General features: G+C 44.7%; 1 long non-coding RNA gene across 1 annotated transcript in view; it reads right to left on the bottom strand.

The window, feature by feature from the left end:
* Positions 1 to 1,254: 1,254 nt before the first annotated feature.
* Positions 1,255 to 21,667, bottom strand: part of LOC136047187 (uncharacterized) — a 133,691-nt gene continuing 113,278 nt past the window's right edge. Inside the window, exons 2-3 of the long non-coding RNA XR_010622057.1 lie at positions 14,001 to 14,196; positions 1,255 to 1,423 (exon numbers count right to left, since the gene is read on the bottom strand). This is a non-coding gene — a long non-coding RNA (uncharacterized LOC136047187). The remainder of the gene's footprint in view (positions 1,424 to 14,000; positions 14,197 to 21,667) is intronic.

Raw genomic sequence — 21,667 nt, forward strand, 5'->3', positions numbered from 1 at the left:
CTGAGTGCAGCTGAGAGGTTGGAGGGGCTGGTATTTTCATCACTAACAACAGTGCATTCCAGTAGGGGAATCCTGGCCAGTTTTGTACTTTGTTATCCAGCTGTGACTGCTCTTAGACATTTCTGAGACAAGATCTCTCACAGATATAATGAGCACCTTTTCCACTGAGCTTTTCTTCAGATACTCTCTACTAAGTTGCTAATCAAGGACTGAAGTTGGACAGGTGAGCTGCAACACAGGGACGGGCCAAGTCCTGAGTGGTGCAGAGCAACAGAAACTTCTGTGGAGTGTGAAGGTATAAAACCATATGCCTTTATCTGGTCTTATGCAAAAACACACAAATCATTTCACAGACTTTTATATCAGGTGCGTGGCACTGAGTGAAGAAGTTCTATTTTTCAGCTTATTTCTGTTTAGAAATTCAAGAGCACAACCCTACCATAACCCAGCAGTACCACAACCCAGCAAAGCCAAGAAAAGCTGTCACAACAGACAACATGGTCACCAGCCTGTCCTTCCTCTCAGAACTTCTGTTGTGCATTTTGCTTTCACCCACACTCTAAGACCCCTTGCTTTACATCCAAGTAGATACTTGGCTGAAAGTAAAGGAGTGACAAAGAGAGACCACAGATGTGCTAACTGAACCCAGCAGCCTGCGGGGATCAAGGTGGACCCCGCACCGTGGGATGGAAACCACCAGCTTGAGCAGGGCTGAGCTGAGCATGGATGTGTTTGTGGTTTGGTGCCTCCTGCCCCAGATGAATAGGATAGATAACAACTGCATGAAGCCTATACGAAACCTGAATGCTGATTGGTGCCTCCCCTGCCCCACCTTGCTCCCAGGCAGAGGATGGCAGGACAGGGGACATTCCTGCTCTCCAACTCCTGAAGAGGAGGGCACTAAGGACATAGTTCCCACGTGTTCAGGTAAAGGATCATATTTGGGCCAAGTTTCATACATGCATGCTTCCCAGCCTGCGTGCCATCTCCCTCACCAACTCTACCTTGCACCACCACTTTCTGTCTGGAGTAGTTCACAGTTCTTGTGCTGATTCTCTGGTGCTGGTGCAGTGTGTCTTAACATAATGCATTTGTACATGTGGTCCATACACTGCCTTAACTTGAGAATCTTACAACATTTTACAAATACTAACTGTGGGGTACAGAATCCTTACTCTGAGCCATTCTTGCCCCTCAGGATAGCTGCAGGGCAGACGTATTTTCTGCACAGAAATGCTCACATTCATACACTTGCCTAGAACCGTGTGCTTCCTGTGTATTCCTGCAGGCACAGTGAGTGCTGATTTGGGCACACAGGAACGAAGTAAGGACATGCACTCTGTCTCTGTCTTTTCTTCTCTGGGAGATGTTACAGAGGGCTGTCCTTGAAGCATTTGCCAGTGAAATTAAGTCTGCATCCATCCTATGTAACGAAATAATAAAATGACACAGTGAGAGCTACAAACTGATCAGAGGTTTGGCAGTCACTTTAGATCACAGAAGAATGTCTTGATTCACATACACTTAAGTGAATAAATAACCAAATTAACTACTTAAGCAGTGCTACCATTCTTTGTCAGTGTGATCCTCTGGATTATGCAAAGTGTGTGAATGCTTTCTATGCAGTGCAGACAAGCATTTTAGAGGGAAGAGGCATTACTCACGTTTCTTTGCAGTGAACTGTACCGAAAAGGGATGTTAAGCCTGTAAGCTCAGAATTGCTTTGCCTTCAACATGCAAGCACATTGCTGAGACATGGCCGGCTGGGAGCACAAGCTTATTCTGAGAAAGTCATAACAAAAAACATGTATTTATTCCTTTTAAAAGAAATGAGGAATAACCCTGAAAGCTGACCAAGCTCTTTCCTTCTGTTCCCTTTGTTATTTTCCAGTATCTCTGGGCCTGAGTCAAAACCACAGCTGTCCATCTAGCTTTCCCACTGACTTTTGTGGGGCTGGGATGGGGCTTGCATGTCATCTGCCCTCAGTGCTGTCCCTAGCTTGCCATCTTATCCCCCTGGCTCCATGAAAGACAGAGCAGCAGACCCCAAACACTGTGGGGTAAGAATACAGGTTGAGGCTGCCTGGCACAGGTTTCAGTAACTGTTTTGACACTAATGGTAGTGAGACGTGGCTTCAAAATCCAAGTAAAGTAGTGATGACTTAGCATGATCTCCTGTGTTTGAAGAGCACCAAGCACAACAAATGAGGCTTTGGGAAGTGTCAATGATTTAATAATAATAATGAGAATAGAATTGTGACTGAATTTGATGTTTGACCACAGTTCTTGTCCTCTCAACTTTGCTAATAAACATTACTGCTCTGTTTTTGTTTATATTTTTTTTTTCTGAGAAAAACAGTTTTTGTCTGTCCTTTCTATTTGAACATGCAGTCTTTTAAGCAGCTGTCTACAAGGGACTCAGGCACAAATTTTGTGTCGTCCAGGCACAGAGAGCAGCACTGTCATTCCTGAGCTTGCAAGTGGAGCCTCAGCAAACTAATGCCATGCATCTGTGTCCTGGACCAGGTGATATCATTGCACTTTGCAGACCAGAAGCCTTCTGTTCTTCTGTCCCCTGTGTTCCCTTCTAATTTGTACAAAGTATGTGAAGTACAAGGGAGAAAAAGTCAACATTTGTTCAGTACGACCTTGCACACGGGATGGAACAGCACATGGCACCCAGAGTACATCAAAACACAGCTCTCCTTACACAGACTACAGAAGTAAAACCAGGAAGGAACTGGTTAAAATCAGAGGAAAAAGGTACAGTTTAATAACCACAATAAACAGCTACTGACCATGCAGTAATACAGTGGTTTCCATAAACCCAGGCACCTTGCAGACATTGCTGGCCCCATCCACTGCTGTCTCCTCAAGCATGCAAAGCATGAGGGAGTTCACTTAGGTAGGAAAATATGGGTACTCCTTTATTCACATCTAGGAAGAAAATATCTTCTGCTGACGATGAACTCCAGCAAATACCAGAAGCCCCACCTCAACCACAGCATGCAGGCCTGCAGTCATGGAGGTGAGTGCTCCCACAATGGGGCATCCCACTCCTCCGCACTTTACGAGGATCACCCTCCCACTCTGCAGACATGCTCTGCCTCCAGGATTTCTCTGTTGTTCCTGAAGGGCTGTGGCTGCTTCAGGAGAGAGTAGAATTTCCAAACAACTACATTTTTCAGGCTGGCCCATTATTATGGGTGATAATTTTCATCATCATTTTTAAAGGGATGCTTCAGTGGCCCTTTGAGAATTTGAGAGCATTTTGTTTTTGCTGTCTGGATGAGACAGGCTATAACCATGGTCTTTAAAAATAAATAACTTGCTAATACCCTGCTGGCTTTAAATGGAAGTTTTGGCATATGCACCTTTCCTTCAGGATTCTGAAGATCTGAGCTCCACCATTTGGCAGTACTGCAAAGCGTGCCACATTTTCCCTTCACACAAACCCTCACACGATTTTTCCGGAGTGCAGGTAAAGATTTAGCAAAACTCTAGCTGGGCAGACTGAGGCTGTGAGAAACAAAGCCACCAGAAATGTGGCTCCATGAGTGAAATTCTATTGTTGCAAGTGAACGTGTGCAACACTGCAGGTAGGATGATGAACCTGAGGGCTCTGCTCCCTGTTGTGACAGCGGAATAAACGCACTGCATGAGTTTTCAATTCAAAGAGCAATAAGCCTTTTTCTACACAACCCCAAAATACACCTAACTACTTACCCTGCATATCAATAATCTGGTATGTCATCCTCACAGCCTTCCTGTTTTGTCTGTTTTCACTTTTGTTTTGTAAACTCAGAGCTGCTAAATAATGCAATCGGAGTTCTCCTCTCCAGCTGCTGTCATTTTGTCCTACGGTGCTCCAGTGTCACCTCATAAAGTGACAAGAAGCAACGCATTGACTGCGATGTATATTGCTTGTGTTCGTCTTCATCGCAACAATGAGTCATTATTCAGAGTATGTTTATGTAATATCATAAATACCAATCTCTGGTATTTATGCAGCATAGTATTTACTTGGGCAAGTTGCCACATGCACTAAAGAAGTAAACAAAGAGCCATTCTTTGGAGGGTTAAAAAAGTCTTAAAATGAATCCAATTTTCCTTCATAAGGCACTCCTTGTTATTTTACCTAAAGTGGCTCTTTAAGATATACAGTATGATAAAACACACAATTCCTGGGAGACGTAATTATGGTTCCTAAGAGACTGGTGAATAAACAATCAGGAAAAGAGTGTTTGTTTTCCCTAGGTTTTTCTTAACTATTAATGGAAGGCATTAAAAAAATGGGGAGGAATGTGTTGGGTCGATAAATGGTAAGAAAAGTTGAGGAGCGCACTTCACTGAACACACAGGGTTTCTGCCTTAAAAGCAGTACTATTTTATTGGATTGTAAATAATCCTATTTTGCAAATGTGTTTGCGGTGGGTGTAAATACCACAGAGCGCTCTTTGTTATATTTACTGTACTGCGTACATCAATGGCACAGCGTGTGTTCCAAAGTAAAGAGCTCGCCTTGTCTCACATTACCTTTAAGCATTAACACAAACAACTTCCTTCGAATCAAGGTGACAAAACCTTCTGCATCGTACGAAATGTTCTATCTGACACAAATTCCTCAGAGCGGCGGGGGCCCCGTGTGGCACAGTGCCGAGTCATGGCAAGTAATTCTCCAGCAAATCTAGGACACTGCACTCAGCCCAACACAGACATGGACACTGGAGACATAGAAGATGGCTAAAGCAGAACCAGTTCACGAAAACCTTTTTCAACCTATGTATATCACAGCACAGTCAAATTGAGGAGAGCGTTGAGTAACATCGGCCTACACGAAGTCACTCAGTGATCTGTCACTTAAAAACACGGGCTCCCAATGCCACTGCTCACTACTTCACATCACTTCCCTCTCCTGTAAATCAGATTGATGGAACCAAGTCACTGTGTTAGTGAGCAACTGATGGGCTATGGAGTGCCCTCGCTGAACTACAGCTTCACACCGCAGGGCATGCCCCAGCTCCTGTCACTGCAGCTTTCTAACCTCATATTAGAAAGATCTCATTCCTTTAGCAGAGACAAATGGAGAACTCACTTTCCTCCCGTGGAAAGCAGGTGTCAGAGCAATAGATCACACTGCCGTAGTTAATGTTCATTTATGATGCACTTATTTCTCTAAATAATAATAATAAAAAAGACTGCAAGTCACAAAAGAGTCCGCTTTCCTCAAGATCTGAAGTAAGTGCTGATGCCATTGGCAGGCTGAAGAGCACACCTGGGGTACAGGTTAGTACCTACGTGACGGGAGATATTTTGTCTCTTTTTATCTGTCCTGCACATACAGATTTGCAAAAATGGTGACAGAAGAAACATATGCACGGGATGAATCTGGTCAAGCTAGTACTTGTTCCTGTCTTAAGGATTTATTAGAGAAGTGAATAAACATACTTGTTGTGGTAATTAACCACACGTAAATCACAAATCCTGTCTTTATAGGGTTTTGTTTGTGCTGCTGTCATTAAGAGCTATTCAGTGTTTCCAAAGTGGAGGCAGGCCTGAGGTGAAACCTCAGCAAGCAAAGGGAGAATACACATAAAACGGGGGAAAAGCAGGGAGACCCCTCTTCACTAGGCTGCTTCCTTGAGGCTCCAGCAACAAAACCCATCAAGTCTGAGCAGCTCTGGGCAGACAGCTTGGTAACTACATCTTTGTCATCTAGGAAAAGAATAGATTGACCACCAGGCTGTCGACCCCCAGGGCCCTGATGGTGTGAGGCCAGTTTCCTTCACCCACACAGAGCTGAGGATCTGTCCAGCCCTGTGTGTGGCACATGTGGGTACTGCAGGCTGGTGAAATGCAAACTGTTCTTGCTAGGCTGTGTTGTTAGCTGCTCCTCAGCTTCTCAGTGGTCCCTTCAACAGTCTGCGGAAATCCCATCACTGGATCAGTTTAGTACTCTCAGACCAGACACACCTGCATGGATGCATGGTGGCAGTGTTAACTCCACCCTCAGGAACAGCCCCTTATCTCCTCTTGTTGCTGGGCCCATCCTGCCCTGCTCCTTCCAGCAAACACCACTGGTAAAGGAAGCTTCTCTCCAGAAGGAAATGCCTTCCTTTCTGTAACAAAGCCCTCAAATTAATTAGCAGCAGTGTGATGCCTTCGAAGAAGGTCTGAAGTGACACTGTAAATGCTGACTGAGTGGATACTTCAGTCTGGCAAGTTGTTAGACCTCTTGCTGACATCTGCCATACAGAGCATGCAAATGATCAAGGTTAAGTAATAGCAACGAGGAACAAGACAGTTTCTACGCACACACTTTTGATCACTTCAGTAAGGAGTGGTCGATCAAAGATGCCTTCAGTTCAGGACACTTCTTACTGGAGGAAGATTACCCAGTGAATAATCTGGAGCCGCCCAGATAGGAGCCTGCTGGAGGACTGAAAACATAACGAGCTCTTCGTAGGTCAATACTGCTTGTGAGACAACAACGCTTTTCCACTCGTGCTATGAACCCATCCTGTCTTCAGGCTACACTGGTGAAAAAAATGATCACCCAACAAAGACAGCACAACACAGCAAAACTGAAAACACATTTAGCAATTTGCATACCTTGCATGCCATAGAACACCCCCAAATCCTGGTGGAAATGTGCATAATGTGCCAGACATCTTGAACCCAGGAACTCCCCTCCCCATAATCCCCCGGGAATGAAAAGTTTCTGATTGTACTCCAGCTTCCCCATAAAAGCTTCATTGTTACAGCAGCCCAGCCTTTACCAGGAGTCATGGCATCGGGCCACAGCCTCCAGGGACACTCTCAAGCTGCACAAAACAAGTTTTTCCAAACAGTTTAAGTATTTCCCAGCCCAGACTCTCACATTCTAGTTGTTTGTGCAGGGACAGTAACCCACCAAGCCCTGCCTAAAATACTGGTTGTTTAAACTCCACAGAGACATTTTTACTAACATTCCTTACTGCCATAACCTCTTGACCACTTTAAACTACTATTAACGGGCAGACTCCATAGGCCTACTGTCAAGGAGTCATCCCCGCTGCAAAAAAAAAGCAGCAATCGGACAATAGATTCATGATTGCTGCTGCCTGAGCACCGCTGCTGCAGCTAGAAACCTCTCAGTTCAAATGGACTTTGCAGCAGAGGCACATACAGCATCAGCAAGGCAGCACTTGGATGCAGTAAAGCTTTTTGATGAGAGTGGGGATGTGCACTGGGTGAAAGCTGTGTGTCCCTGCAGGGCTGAGGCTTTGCTCTGGTCAGAGCCAGACCCTTGATATCCCATATCTTCCCCTCTGTTCTTGCTCTAATCGAGCTAATCGGGGCACTCGTTTGCTAATTAATGAAACACTAATTAAACCAGGGCTGACTGTAATTCACAGCTTTTGTTTGTCGCAGACTCTCAGTACTTTGGAGGCACCAGTGTGTGCCCCACAGCACAGCCAGAGCCAGGCATGGGTCAGAGCTCTGCTCCAGCCATGCTGTCCTCTTGGGAGGGAAGCACTGCTCTGAGTCACCACTCAGCCATGCAGGGTTTGGTGGGTTTTAACACCGAGCCCTTCAGAAGGTGGCTTTTAGGTGGCTAACTCTGCAAAGACAACAAAACAAACAGAAGTGGATCTGAAGAGGAATTTTTGGAGTGCTCAGCATCTGGCCCTGTCTCTGCCAGGAGCCCAGCAGCTCTCAGATTGCTGCTGCAGGCTAGTGAGAGCCAAGGGACAAGGCCTTTGTACAGGTGTCTGAGCACACACCACTGTTCGAGGAAATAAAAGGCTTTAAATGTGCTCATGAACTCAGCTGGCAGTGTGACCAAAGGCCCCCAGTCCATCAGCACATTATCCCTTTGGGCTCTGGGCAGGGATGAGGGCAGCATGGGCAGACAGCTGCCCTCATGTCCTCTCTGACAGGGCAGCTTCAGCCAGCAAGCATGTAGCACAGCGTCATCCAATACCTTTGGCTCAGTTAGGTCTAATTTGCTAACACATGCACCATAATTACAGGGCTTGTGTTTAGGCATATCTCAAGAGTTCCTTGTACATGTAATAGGAGAAGCTCATTCATCTGGAGGATCCCATGAGGGAAGACCAACCCTACACCATCCAGGGCCAGAGCCCTTCACACAGGTGCCACTGAAAGGCATTGGAAATCAGTTGCAGATCAAACCTGATGTTTTGCAAAGTTCTGCTTTTGTTCCTTGCTTTTGCTTTCTGGCAGCCCTTACAGTGCCTGCTGGCAAGGCGGAAGCGGGGACACAGACAGGCTCCTCACAGAGCCCTGTGTTACTCCAGTTTCCCAGCGCAGCCCCTCTTCCCTGCTTGCCCCAGCTGGGGACACCTCAGCAAGTCTGAAGGTACCAAACTGGAGGGTGCTCCTGAGTGACACTCACTGCTCTGCTGGTGGGCACACAACAGAAGGAAGGAGATTTGACTGTTTACACACGGCTCCTTGCCAGCATAACTACACTGCTTAGAGCTGCACTGCCTTTCTTCACCTTTAAAAGCTATGGACCGGTGTAGTTTTCTCTGCAAAAATTTAAATGGAGACCAACTCCAAGCGTGGAAGTTGATCCTTTGCATTCTGTGTGCTCATTGGCAACATCCTGTGCTGTTTAATAAGCTCCATCTTGCATCTTGCATGGCATAGGTTGAGCCTCAGAAGTGCTTCTTGGAATTGTGTCAACTCTTGGCCAGGTAACATAGATGGAGAGCTTCTCCTAGCTCTGCCCTCAGCTGGGGATGAAGCTTTTCTCCCTCTCCATGGCAGTTTTCCACTGAAACTGTACTTGCTCCAGCCTCAGCAACACACTGCTTTTAAACACTGAAAATCAAGAGCTGTTTTACGTGCTTTGAGATGACAACTAACCAACACAAAACAGATGACCTAACTAACTGATAGAAAAAGCAGTTCATGGCATTTATTTGTCCTAGAAATGTAACTCACATTAATGAAATACTCTAAGAGAAAGCCTCTCAGTTTGTTCTCTAGACAAGGCTGCACCTGATAGAGCAGGACAGTGGGGAATGTGTCATGCAGTTTCAGCTTAGCAAGCTCTAGGAGTAAGCAAGAGCCTGTGCAAGGCTCTGAGGGGTCAGCACGAGGGTGCTAGATTTGGAACAAGAGGAGCAATGGTTCCTTTGGTAATATGGTGAATTCCTGCCTTAAAGTGGAGCTCTGGTATAGTGGCATAAAGTGATGGCACCAACTCTACAGTGGTTAGTCCTTGTGGAAGTTGAAGGGTGGCAATGTTACCAGGAAGGCTGATGCCTCTTTCTGGATGCTTTTGTAGAGTTTCTGACAATGGCTTAAGACATTAAATGCATAAATTTCTCAAGAGAAATTTTTAGTTCCCAGAGAACTGAAACATTTTGAGCTTTTGCACTGAATTGTTGGCTCTGTCTGAAAGTGAAACCACGCAGCTGCCCAGACCACCGTGTTGCCATCAGAGGATGGACATGGCTGTCAGTGCAGGCTCCTCCCAAGGCCCATCTTCATGCTTCCACTGACAGATCCCAGCTACAGCTCTGCACTGGAGGAGCCCTTCCACTGAAGTGCTACAACAACAGTTGCTAGTTACATTTGCCCTTATATCTGACTTTCTTTGATTTTTTTCTGCAACCTCTGGCAGGTCTTCAGTGCATTCAGTTCTTTATATTAGAGCAATCAATCCCACATGCAACCAATTAGGTTTAGACATATTTCCGTGACCATAATATTGTACAGACGTTCTATCAACTTTTCAACAACAGAGGGTGGCTCCTACATGTCACTTTCTAGTGGGGAACACGCTGACTGCAGTTCAGAAATATCCCAAGGAGAAAAACATATTCTAGAATTATACTGAGCCCAAATATGCCACTTGTAGACAACATTCTGGCTTTGTGTACATACAACAAGGACCCAAACACTGTCCCTCCTCAGTGCAGCATACAGGGCAAGAATCTCACTAGACCTGCATGACCAGGTTTGTCATCCAATAACCTCATCGCCTGCCACTGTCATTGCTTGTGACACACACCAAATATGTTTTGAATATCAGAAGCAAAGAGGCAGCCGCGCCTGCAAAGCCTTTTAGCCCCATCCCTTAATCTGTGCCCCAAAGGAGGGAGTGCAGACAGTATGGGCGGGCAGTTGCCTTCTCTGCCTCTGCACTGAACACAGTTTGGTCCTCGTGGCTCCTCAATCCCTGGCTGCTGTGCTGGCATATCACACTTTGGCCATTATTATCGTATTATCTAAAACTCCTCCCTGGGAAATCTTCAGCTGGAGACACAGCTTCCTGCTATTCATGATGGGAAAGGCCTATTGATCTGCATTTCTGACCTATACAAGGATTCTGTATGTGTACTACCAGTTTACCCTGCCAGACATAATGCTTGAAAGGAATAACCATGAAGAATTACTTGGCACTGGTTCCGTAAAGCAGGCTGGATGCCTGGCCTAAATCTGGGCTAGCATATGGGCTGTGGGACTCCCTGACCAAATGAAAAACAGCAAGATGAGGAAAGATACAGGTAATGAAGGTGGGATGGCAAATATCACAGTTGTTATCCTCGGGAATGTACTCATATCTTGGTTTGCCTGAACAGGGTAAGAGACTGCAGTCCCTGAGATCATCCCCAGCAAGAAACACCTCTTCTTCATGCTATGGATCGCCAGTGCTTCACAGCACCAAGCCTGCAGTTACCAATTAAAGCACCAAAGTGAGCCAGAAAGAAATCGCAAAGAAAACAGCACAGAATGAAAATGCAGAAAACAGCTTCTGCTTGGTCAGGGATGAGAATTGAAGCACAGTTCTCTTCAGATAACCCTGGAACAACAAAAATCTTCCTAAATTCAGCACAGGCATTGAAGGCACATCACCAGTGTCTCCTTTGAGCTCTGGGATACATGGTATGGACACTGGTATTTGTTAAAGAATCCTAGAGCCTCTTCACCATGGACTTTGCCCTGCTTGTGACTGAGAAGGGGCTCAATTCCACAGGTGGTTCATTTCCTTTCAATGCAAGGAGTGCTGATGCCACTGAATAGCTTGTTTGTTTGCTCTGCTGCCAGGGAGAAGACTTCTAGTGTTGGGGGCTTGGTGGCAGCAAGAGCAACTCCACATCAACTCTCCCACGTCTTCAGAGCTCTCCTCAGAAACTGAGTTCTGCTCCCTCCTCTCACATCAGTGGGGACTTTCTGGTCCTCGCCACAGCACAAACACATAATGAGGAGCCCACATGCAGCATATTGTAGATACTGGTTCTGGAGCTAGAGTATTTGTAGCACTTTTACATTACAGCTGTTGTAGTGCAAGACGTCTGCATAACACAGCAATAGGAAGTCTAATCAACTTCAGATGGGAAATTAATGGAGCAGCTTTCCTTCAAAAATGTACTTCTGTCAGAATCGCAACGCTTTGAGAAATTATTACTCTTTCCCAGAGCATTTGGAGGAAAATATGCCAACAAGTTTTGGAAGAAAGCATTTAGATTTGTGATTTTACATAATATATGCATTTTTAAAAGTTGTAATAATCTAAATAAGCCAAAACTATTTATTTTTGTGGAATTTTCCTTTGTGGAGAATTTCAACATTTTGAGGTTTTGTTTTGAATTGGAATGAAAACAAATTTCAAAATCTCAAAATTGTCTGTGAAACACAATTTCCATTCTCTGGCCAGCTCAAGTTTCAGGCTAGAACATGTATAATAGCTCCCCTGCAGGGAATCCCTTTAGGAAAAAAAGTCTCTGAATGAATTCAGTGGTGCAAACACATCGATTTCAGGATTTGCCTCTTTTTCCAAGTAGATAGCGGTACCACTGAGAACTTCCCCAGATCACTACACAAGAAGCCTGCACGCATTCCTGAAAAACTTATTTCTGAAAGTCAGTGCTAACTTTGCAGAACTGATGGTGGCCGTTTCCTGGTACTGCTATTAGTCATTCAGTTACAGCTGTCACACAGATCAGAGCCAATCTCATAACTGTTTTTGTCCTACCTTTGTCAGACAGTCTTAAATAGCTTTATGCTACATTTTCAAGGTAGATGCTATGCGTTCAGATTAAAATATTCAGTAGAGTATGATTTATGTTCTAGGATATCTAAATGGATTTAAATATTTATAGCCTTAGCAAACACTTCTGCCCCAAATTAAAATAAAAAATCACACATTACAAACATTCAGACTTGTACCTGCATGTGGGAAAGATCAAAAATCCACATCAGGACAAATTAATTATTAAATGTTTTGATGGAGATCTGCTCCAAATGCTATTGTCAAGAGAGTTACTTTGGATTTACAGTGACACAACTGAGATTTTAGGCCAGCCTGGTCACAACAGCTTTACCTATCAGAACGGTATGAAGAAGTTTAACACTTGTATGAATTAACTCATTAAGTTAATCATGCTCCCTATTAAAAACAAAGCCTGCATGCCAAGTTTGTGTATGCTGCCTTTTTCTAGCTATGTTTTACTGCAAGGGAGTTTGTGCTTGCTGTTCTTGGTGCGTGCACAGTGCTGTGCTGACGTGTTCTGGAGAGCGTCTCTGCTCCTCCAGAAAGCAAAGGCTCCATGTCAAGGTGAAAACTGAACTAAACACACACTCTGCAGTCAAAGTTTGTTTATAACTCTGGACTCTGCTGGGGCAGTTATGTGGCAGTTTCACTAAACAAACAAGTAGAAAGCAGGGCAATGTCCAAACACTGGAGTGCAGCTTATTTAAATTGCATGAATAGTTGTCAGAGGAGGAAAGCCGTGAGTGAAACACATTGTCTCTGCAGTAAATAAAAGTGCATGAAAGACAGCAGATCCGACTCATGCCCAGGTATGACTGTAGGCTGGCCTTGTCTTTCACCAAGATGCCTTCAACCAGCCATCCCAGAATAACGCAGGAAGTCATTGGGAGCCCATTTGGCACTTGACATATTAGTTGCAGAATCAGCAACATAAATCTTTCAATCCAACTTAAGTTGCTGTATTATCAGGTGTGTATTAAATCATCACAACAGGATGTACCATCTACAGGGCTAGCTACAGAATGGAAAACAAATCACATAGGGTGAATAGGGAAGTGAATAGTGAATAGAGAAGCCCTTCTGGTTGGATTGGTACCATAACTGTCCCTTTCCCATGCCTCACTTCAGCAAGGTATTTTCTGCCATTGCACCCTATTGTGCTAACTGCTCACCTTGTATATACAAACCACCTCCTTTGCTGAACTTCCACACATCTCATCCCCTTTAATGCAGTTCTCTTTAGAAACCCTGTGAGGTGCAGAAGCACCATTATTCCCCATTTTATACAGACAATTAAGATCCCATAGGATGCCAAAAGTTAAGTAGACTGGTCTTCAGCTGACACTTCCCCTTCAAATTTTCTTCTAGAAAGACTGAATGCTTGTTTGGATTTGAGGAATAATGTTTCCATCCACTTGTCTCTCAAACTCCTGCATAGCCATTACTGAACATACACATATCAAAATAAGTAATCAGTCATCTGATGCAGATAAATTCATTATGACGCACAGAAGTTCATAAATTTGTTATTGGCCCCTGTGATGTAACCACAGCCTTTTGACATAGTATCCCATCTTTCCTTCCATGCTAGAAAGCATGTGAAAAATGTGCCCATCTGATTAGATACCTAATTTCAATGTTAAACAATCTCAATATAAATATATTCCCTCCTTGATTGTATCGTCCAAGAACTGTGGCAGTGTGCTTCCTGCTCAGAGCCTGGCTTTGCCATGGCACCACCCCCTGGGTACCTGCACTGCTGCCGCAGCTCAGCACTTCTGGAAAAGGAAAACACTGTTTCACTTGGAAGTGGATAGGAAAGGGCCTATCAGCATGTCAGCTCCCTGCTGAGTGTGACCTTGTGGCAGTTCTCACGTATCTTATAGCAATTCACTGGGAAATGCACTGAATAAAGTCTTAGACACTTTCCTCAGTAAAGTACAACCATTTTAGAATCATTCTTTAATTTTTACTCTCAAAGGCTCACCTCTTTCCAGTATGCCTCTTCTGCTGTGCTTGGAAAATTTCCCTTTAGATGCTGCAGTTACTCTTTTGCATTTTCACTCTCCATCAGTATTTGCAAAGCACTCTGTTGGTTTTGGTCTGCAGCTCTGTCTGTAGCATGCAGTGCCTTTGCCACGAGTGAATGTAAACCAGGGTCATCTGCCTTGGAGCACACCAAACTGAAACAAAAATAAAGATTTGCAAAATTAACGCAATCATGCAGATTTATTCTAAGGGAAATGGGCAGAGAATTGGTCCCAGGAAGACCGTAATACAGGAATCTCTAGATTCCTAGACAAAACCTGTCTGAGTGAGTTTGTGGTCAGCACTTGAAACAATTGGCCCTCCCATCAGCTCTTACAGCAGAGCACTCATGGCAGAGCTCCATGTGGCCAGCACGAAGCACTCCTCTGTGGCTTCTGCTGGCAGCCTGGCATGGGAAGGTGCGGTAACGTATTAATGTGCACCGCAAGACAGAAACCACTGCTGCTTTTGATTCTACCTCAAATAATTTTTTTTTTCAAGTCAGTATGTAAACATGGGAACAAACAGGCTGAATAGTTTAAAAAGCAGCAGTTATGATGAAAATACTTGAAAGTAGGAGAAGATATTGTTGGGTTAAGCAGAAGCGAGGGGGAGGCAGCTCTCCAACTTGGAGAGACAAGGGATTTGTTCAGGGAACCACAGAAATATTTGTCTAGATGCCATAGAAGAAAATGAAGAAAAGTATGTGTTATAATTAATATCAAGATGGTCTTGTATCACCAAGATCTAGCAGGCTGGGAAATATTCCCTTTGGGGAAGTTCTGGACGTTAAAATCTAGCAGAGATTTTCCAGTACCTAATGGATAAACACACACACACAGAGTAATTAAAACAGCATTAGATTCCCCCACGCAGAATGTATAAATGAAAAAGCAACAGCACTTTTACAGCAGCAAGGACTACACAGGACTGAAAATCCAGTGAGAAAAACCTGCATGCAGTCCCATAGGCAGCCAGCTGCAGCCTCTGATGCACCACGCCGTCAGCGGGAAATAATGGGAGACATTAAATGGGTCAGTACAGAAGCAATAAGGAAGTAAAAGAAACACAAAATCAGAAAGTTTATCACTTTCTGCTGTCCAGTTCCTTTTATGATGTGGAAATAGCTGGTTTGCAGCATCACAGCGCAAGAAGAGCCTACCACAAGCTTTAATGCACCTTTCTAAGCAGATGATCACAATTACAACATTAACAAAACTGTTTTATTGGTAGTAGTGGTGGCAGCAATGGCTGCTGTGTTACAGTAGCACTGAGAGTCACAAACCATCTGCCCCGGCCCAGGGCACATTGCACCCTACGAACGCACAGTCACAGATGGAAGAGTTTAAATCCTTGATCTTATTTGTTTGTAAAAATTTGATTTGCTTTAAAATTTGATTTGCTTTAAAATTTGCTCCGTTACAGCAAAGATTTATGCATGTGCTTTTCTTTAGCACTGTGAGGAAGACGACTACCCATGATGTGGAAAGCAAAGCAGATACAGGACAAGAATTGGAAAGCACATGCAGGAAAGGGGTGATGGAGAATACTAGCATCTCTGAAGTCTTTATTTTCCTTCACCTCTTTGTAATGAGGAGCTTTATTTAATTCCAAGCTCTTCCGCGCTTTGAAAACATGAGCAAAGACCTAGAGTAGGCTTAGACTGCCTTAAAACTTGAGAGATTTAAAAATGGCAATACAGTTTGGCTTCTCGTCATTTGGCATCTGGTTTCTGAGCCTTGCAGTACATTTGGATAACATTTTCAGGCTTTTCCCTGCAACTGAAGAATTAGAAATTTATTGTTTATTAAAAAAAAGAAAAAAAAAGTGAGTCATGTGATCATGTGCTTCCAGGAGCTGAGACTTGAAGAAAAAGCCCACCCCAGACTCACAATAAAATCATGAGAATTGAAAACACCAGTCCTAAGAAGCTCTTCCAAGATTTCTGCTGTGCATGTGGAAAACCAGGGTGTTGTCAGGACTAGTTAGCTAATGTTATAAAGTCTTCCGAAGAAAATTCTTAGTTATTATTTAGGAGGAAACCAAAGTGTAAAGTGTTTTACATATAAATCTGCGTTTTAGAAGGGCAGCATTGGAACGCAAGATTGAGCTTCGGATTACTGAAGGATAATAAAGAGATTTTGATGCAGCCATAACTCAACTCTGCATGAAAATGACTCAGCAGTGCCTTGACCAAGCTGAAAACAGGACCTCTGGAAGCGATTAGGAGTGGGCTGCTTCCCCTCCAGCCTCTCACCTCATCTGCTCAGACAGGAGCAGTGCAGAGCAGCCCAGGCAGAAAAGCTCAGTGCCCGGCCAACTGCCTGTCTTCCTCCCAGGCACAGAGCAAAGGATGGTGGCACAGGTCTGTCAGCCCTGGCAGGTAATGCTGTGCAAAGTAGAATGGTATGAAATGCATGGTGTGAGGATCCTTGTGTCCACATCATTGTTATTTTGGGGGTATCGGTCCCCCTGGGGCCTGGCTGTGTGCACTGAAGCCACCCACTGGCAACCGGAGCCTATTTGGAGAGCCTGGTTTCATGCAGAGCAATCCAGTTTGCACAGCATACACCATGCTACTGAGCAGTAGAATCAGGGGAGGTGGATGACTTTATAGATGAATCCTGGGCCAAGTCAACCCACTGCCACCAGTTCACGCACCGCCCCACGTGACAGGCATAAGGAATGCCAGCTCTTGGCCTTCTGAAAAGAATATTTATTTTAGGGCAAATATTTTCAACTTCATCCACTTGTGGGTGCATTTAAAGTATTACTAAGGGGCTGAGGACTCCATTAAACCATATGCAAGCCTGCTGACAAAGGGTTTTGCTTTCCCTTTGCACCTCTTACAGTCAAAAGTCCCACCCTTCCGCAGGCAACCAGAGATGAGATCTCTGAGCAGTGATCTGAGAATCACTGGTTTCGTTTTTTTGGACCAGATCTGTGAGCACCTGAGCTCTGTTCAGCTTGGTGGCAACAGAATAATCTACACATGTTGAAACGTTCATCTCCTGGCTTTAGCTGCTTGGAGATGAACCTGTCTTACACACTACACGCTGCTTAGAACCCACTGGTCCTCCCCTCCTTCAGTTGAGACTAAGGGAGTGCTGTTACTTTGTTAGGAGAACTTAAACAAGCCGCCACCAACTGCAGTTCATGTATATGGTTATGATTTTAAATTGCTAACAGGAGGCTACTTGGCTTTGCATGGTAAGCATTGTCTGGCAGCGGATGGGCTCCTCTGATCTCCCTGAGCCTTGGATTGCTGCTGTGAGATTGTGTCACAACCAGTCATTAATTATTTCATCAAAAGCTTATTTTTCTCATTTCCTCATCATTATTTCCACCTAGTTTCTTATAAATTGAATCCAGTTATTGGCAGAGCTTTTTTCCCCCAAGCAGAGAAAAGTATTGACCTTAGAAAAAATGTTCTGTTGATATATGTCTCTCACATGCATTTGTATGCACACACCAAGCACAAATTACTGTATGTGTGTATAAACACTGCTCTGCCCTCCTTGTTCTCTCACTTAGTCTAGAAGCAGATTCCCCTTATTCCTACCTGTTAATAGATGGAAACAGAGCCCTTCTCTGAGGAAAAACAGAAAGGAGGTGAGCAGTACTGTTACCTCCCCAGGAGCCATTTATTTTTTAAAAGTGCCACAGTATTCTTGAAAAAATGGAGATCCCTCCTGGTAGACAAATCAGGATAGCTCCGGCACTCCTCATGGGAGATAATAAGAGCCTCAAGAGAGTCATGAAGACCAAGCCCAAGGAAGCAGGGAGGAGTGAGGCAGCCAGAAGGGCCAGAGCAGGGGCTCGACAAGATGTCGCCAGCCACCAAGATACAAGCCAAGGGAGAGGAACAACAGCTCCACCAGGGCCTCCCTACCCTCAGTCTCACAGGAATGCTGTGGCTGACAGCCCAAAGCGCGAAGGCTGCAGGGTTGCAGTGGGCCAGGGGTGAGGGCACTGCCCCAGGAGAGATCTCCAGGCAGCCCAGCAGCCTTGCTACTGAGCTCAAACAGCAACAACTGTGGGACGGAAAGCTGTGTTGCCACCCTGCTGAAGCCTGGGCAGGAGATGGGAGCACCAGAAGCGACCTGCTGTACCGCCACACAGCCATCCTGGTGAAGAGCCCAGCTGTCTTGGGGAAACTTGGAGTGTTGTCCTCACAAGATGTTCGGTATGTGATGCACAAAGCATCGAGGAATGCCAGTGAAGTCCCTTCTGTGCCTGACTCAGCAACGCGCTGTGCTAAGCGTGGTTTGTCCTGCAGCTTGTGCTGAAGAACGCAGGACTCGCCACAAGGACTCCAACTCTTTCACAACACGAGGAGCACAAGAGCATGACAGTCACCACACTGAGCCAGGCCAAAGGTCCATCTAGCTCCTGTCTCCAATAGTGGCAAAAGCAAAATGCCTGGGGAGAAGTACGAACACAGGGTAAGCACATACAGCTTTTCCCCTGAGTGTTCTCCAGCCCCCAGCCATCTCCAGATTAGGAATTTCTGCAGCCAAGTATGGGTTTTGTGTACTTAGGGCACTGGAAATTGCATCGTTCAACAGTCTTTGTGTTTCCCCAAATCTTTGTGCTCTCTCAATATGTATTCTTTCTGATCTCTTATAATTTGCCCTTCCAATAGTTGGATGTATGCCTGTCTACACCACCCATCTAATTTTCCACCCTTTGCCTTATGTTCTCCTTTCTTTCCATCCCTCAAACTTTACAACATCAGCCTAAGAGGTTGCCTAAAGCTCAACCAATCTGCAGGGCCTGTCCATCACTGGAAAGCTGGCTCTTTCAGACTGTTGCAAACCCTTTTGGTCCTAGGCTTCACATACTGTCCTCTGTCTCCCCACCTGAGCTTGTTCTTCCTGACTCCTTTTTTTTTTTTTGCAGTTCTCTGTCCAGGGCTGGTGACCCTCTCTGATGTTTACCTGTGATTGCTGCAAAATCTCTGTGGATTATTGTAATTTCCTCCTCAAAATTGGGTCATTTGCATCAGCATTGTACATGAGAAGTGAATAATCTGGTTTTTGGTGCTATCTCCTTGTGTAACCAAGGCTGGGCCATGCAGAATGTGACACTCCTGAACTATGTGGATCTGATGTACATCTGATTTCTGGAAAAACACACAAAAGACAAAAACCTGAGATCTTTCTGGAAATCCCCACACAATATTTTTTTGCCTCCTGAGAAAGACTCATTAAACTGTCTTCAAAAACTGGAGAAAGACCTCTATCTAAGGGGACTCTGTATGGAGGGGCCCAGTTTTAGTAACTCAGCACTGACAGCACAGAGGCACGTCCACAAGATCTGCACCACGTAGCTCATTCCCAGCAGTAACAAGTCATATTAAGTGCTACGAAAATCAGGGAGGAGCCTGTGTAAGAGATCACAGCTGTCCCTTTTGAGAAGGCGGTGTCCAGACTTCATCCTGGACTTCCCCAGAGATGAATCACCTCTCCAAGAAAGCTGTTCCCATGAGAGCAGTGGGTTCAAAGAACAGCTCTTGCACCCATGCCAATGAGTCAAGCTTCTGCTCTCTATGCTTTCTGTTGGATTGTCAACAACATGGGACTGGAGACTGTTGCTGTTCTTTGTGGGGAATAAAGCCAGCAGATCTTCCTTACTCGCAATATAGAGACTGTGAGTTCTTAGAGGCAGGGACCACAATGTTTTCTGGAACATCTAAAACAACAAGGTTGTGTCCTGGCTAATAGCCAAGACATCTGTTCCCATATGAATATTAATGCTACACCTCAGCGTGCACCCTCTCATAGTTGTCAAGGCTGTAATTCACAACACACATCTCACCAAGAGGTTTTCCTGCACAGTGCTCCAAAGCCCTAACAAGCATTGAGCAGATGACAAAACAGTCTGGCAAGCTGGCAGTCATGGCAAAAATGGACATTTCTGCAGAAAAAAAAAACACAGAGACATGCAATGTCTTCTGAAACAGCAATACATTGTGGGAAATCTACATAATTGCACTCTACATGATGCCATCTACTTTGTACAGCCCACTGTGCTGGAATATGTGCACTGATCACCTAAGGTACACTGGGCTCCATTTAAAACACATTGGTACTACTCACTGCATCTTCTCTCACTTGGTACACAGGAATAAGCTGCACACGAGGGGGTGGCACAGCAGCACTGTGTCCCCCCCAGTCACCACAAATCTGAGACTCAGCATGACATAAGTTATCTCCTCTTAGAGGTAATGTCACACAGAGTGTCCTGATTCAATTTTCAAGAACATAGTTTAATGGTAATTAGTCCATTTAAGATCTTTACACTGAAGTGTTCACACCACCAAACCAGCCCATCTCACCCAAATGAACTGCTGCTGCAGTGAGCTTATGCTAGCAGCTTGTCTCAAAATCCCTTTTGGTCACAGCCCCCTTGCTACAGTTGCACACTCTGCTACTGTTCCTATAAAATGTACTTCAGCCACTCCTGAGCTCCAGCTTGGAGCTCTCAGCTGCCACTGAAGAATAAATGTGTCAGCAATGGCAGTGACTGTCACATTTTGATCATAAAACGTGAGCACAGCAAAAGCATGACCTAAAGGAGCTCACGGGTGCCCCTCTGCCACAGCACAAGGCACTTCCTCAGCCTCTCTGCAACATCACTACTTACACTGAACAGACCTTTTGGTTTTCCATATTAAAAAGCAAATCTCCTTCCCTGTTGCATGCCTGTCTGGTGGACTCAAATGGCAGCTCCACCAGTGATGGCAGGAAGTGGAAGGGAGATATAAGAACTAGTGAAAAGTTAGTTTCTGTAAGATGTACACAGAAACCAGAAAGCCAAAGGGACCTCACCGTGCCAGTGCAGTTTCTGAGATAACTCATTAGAAAGCAAATAGGGAATAATATATTTAAACTGAGACAGAATTACACAATTAGTTGGGGCTGGGATACTACCCAGTTGACAGAGTCAGCAATAGAAGAGATCCATAGCCATGCCTCAAGAGAGGGCTGGACACATTTTTGGAAACAGAGCAAACCAAGGCATACAGACACTGGCCAAGGTTAAATGAGCTAGAAAAGAAAGTGATTTATACACCCTGGGCTGATAAGGGCAGGTCTTGCTGGGCTTTCAGGGCAGTCTTCCCCCATTTGTTACTGTTCTTACATGGCTTACATGTTCAGTTCATATTGATGAGATTAAATGTAATAGCTTTGGAAGTGTGAAGCCGTGATTGTTTTGAAACTCTCCATCAATGAGATGAATCCAGATTGCCTTTCCCAAAGCCAGTAGGAAACACTGGATTTAAACCAGTTTGTCAGAAATCAGTATTCAGCCTTTGATTAAACAGCATTGCTTAGCTTAAGCAAAGGTAGCAAATTTGGACTCTTGGGAATGTGCTATTCATATCAGAGAAGGGATATTCTTTCTTTCCCCACCATTAAATATTTTTCTGATGCAATATTCAGTGGCAACCAAAGTACACATGGGCTAAGAAGCATGCTGAGGTTTTACAGCTCCCTTTGGTTCAGCATCTCTGAAATTCATATGCACAGCCTCAAAAGGAAAATAAAAGAGGCAGCCTGGAGATGAGACCTGGCTCACATGTAATGTGGCTGTACAAGCACGTGTATCACGTTCACTGCT

This window comes from Cyrtonyx montezumae, unplaced genomic scaffold, assembly GCF_038088225.1.
Source record: "Cyrtonyx montezumae isolate F1298 unplaced genomic scaffold, pur_monq_1.0 scaffold_17, whole genome shotgun sequence".
Classification (NCBI taxonomy): domain Eukaryota; kingdom Metazoa; phylum Chordata; class Aves; order Galliformes; family Odontophoridae; genus Cyrtonyx; species Cyrtonyx montezumae.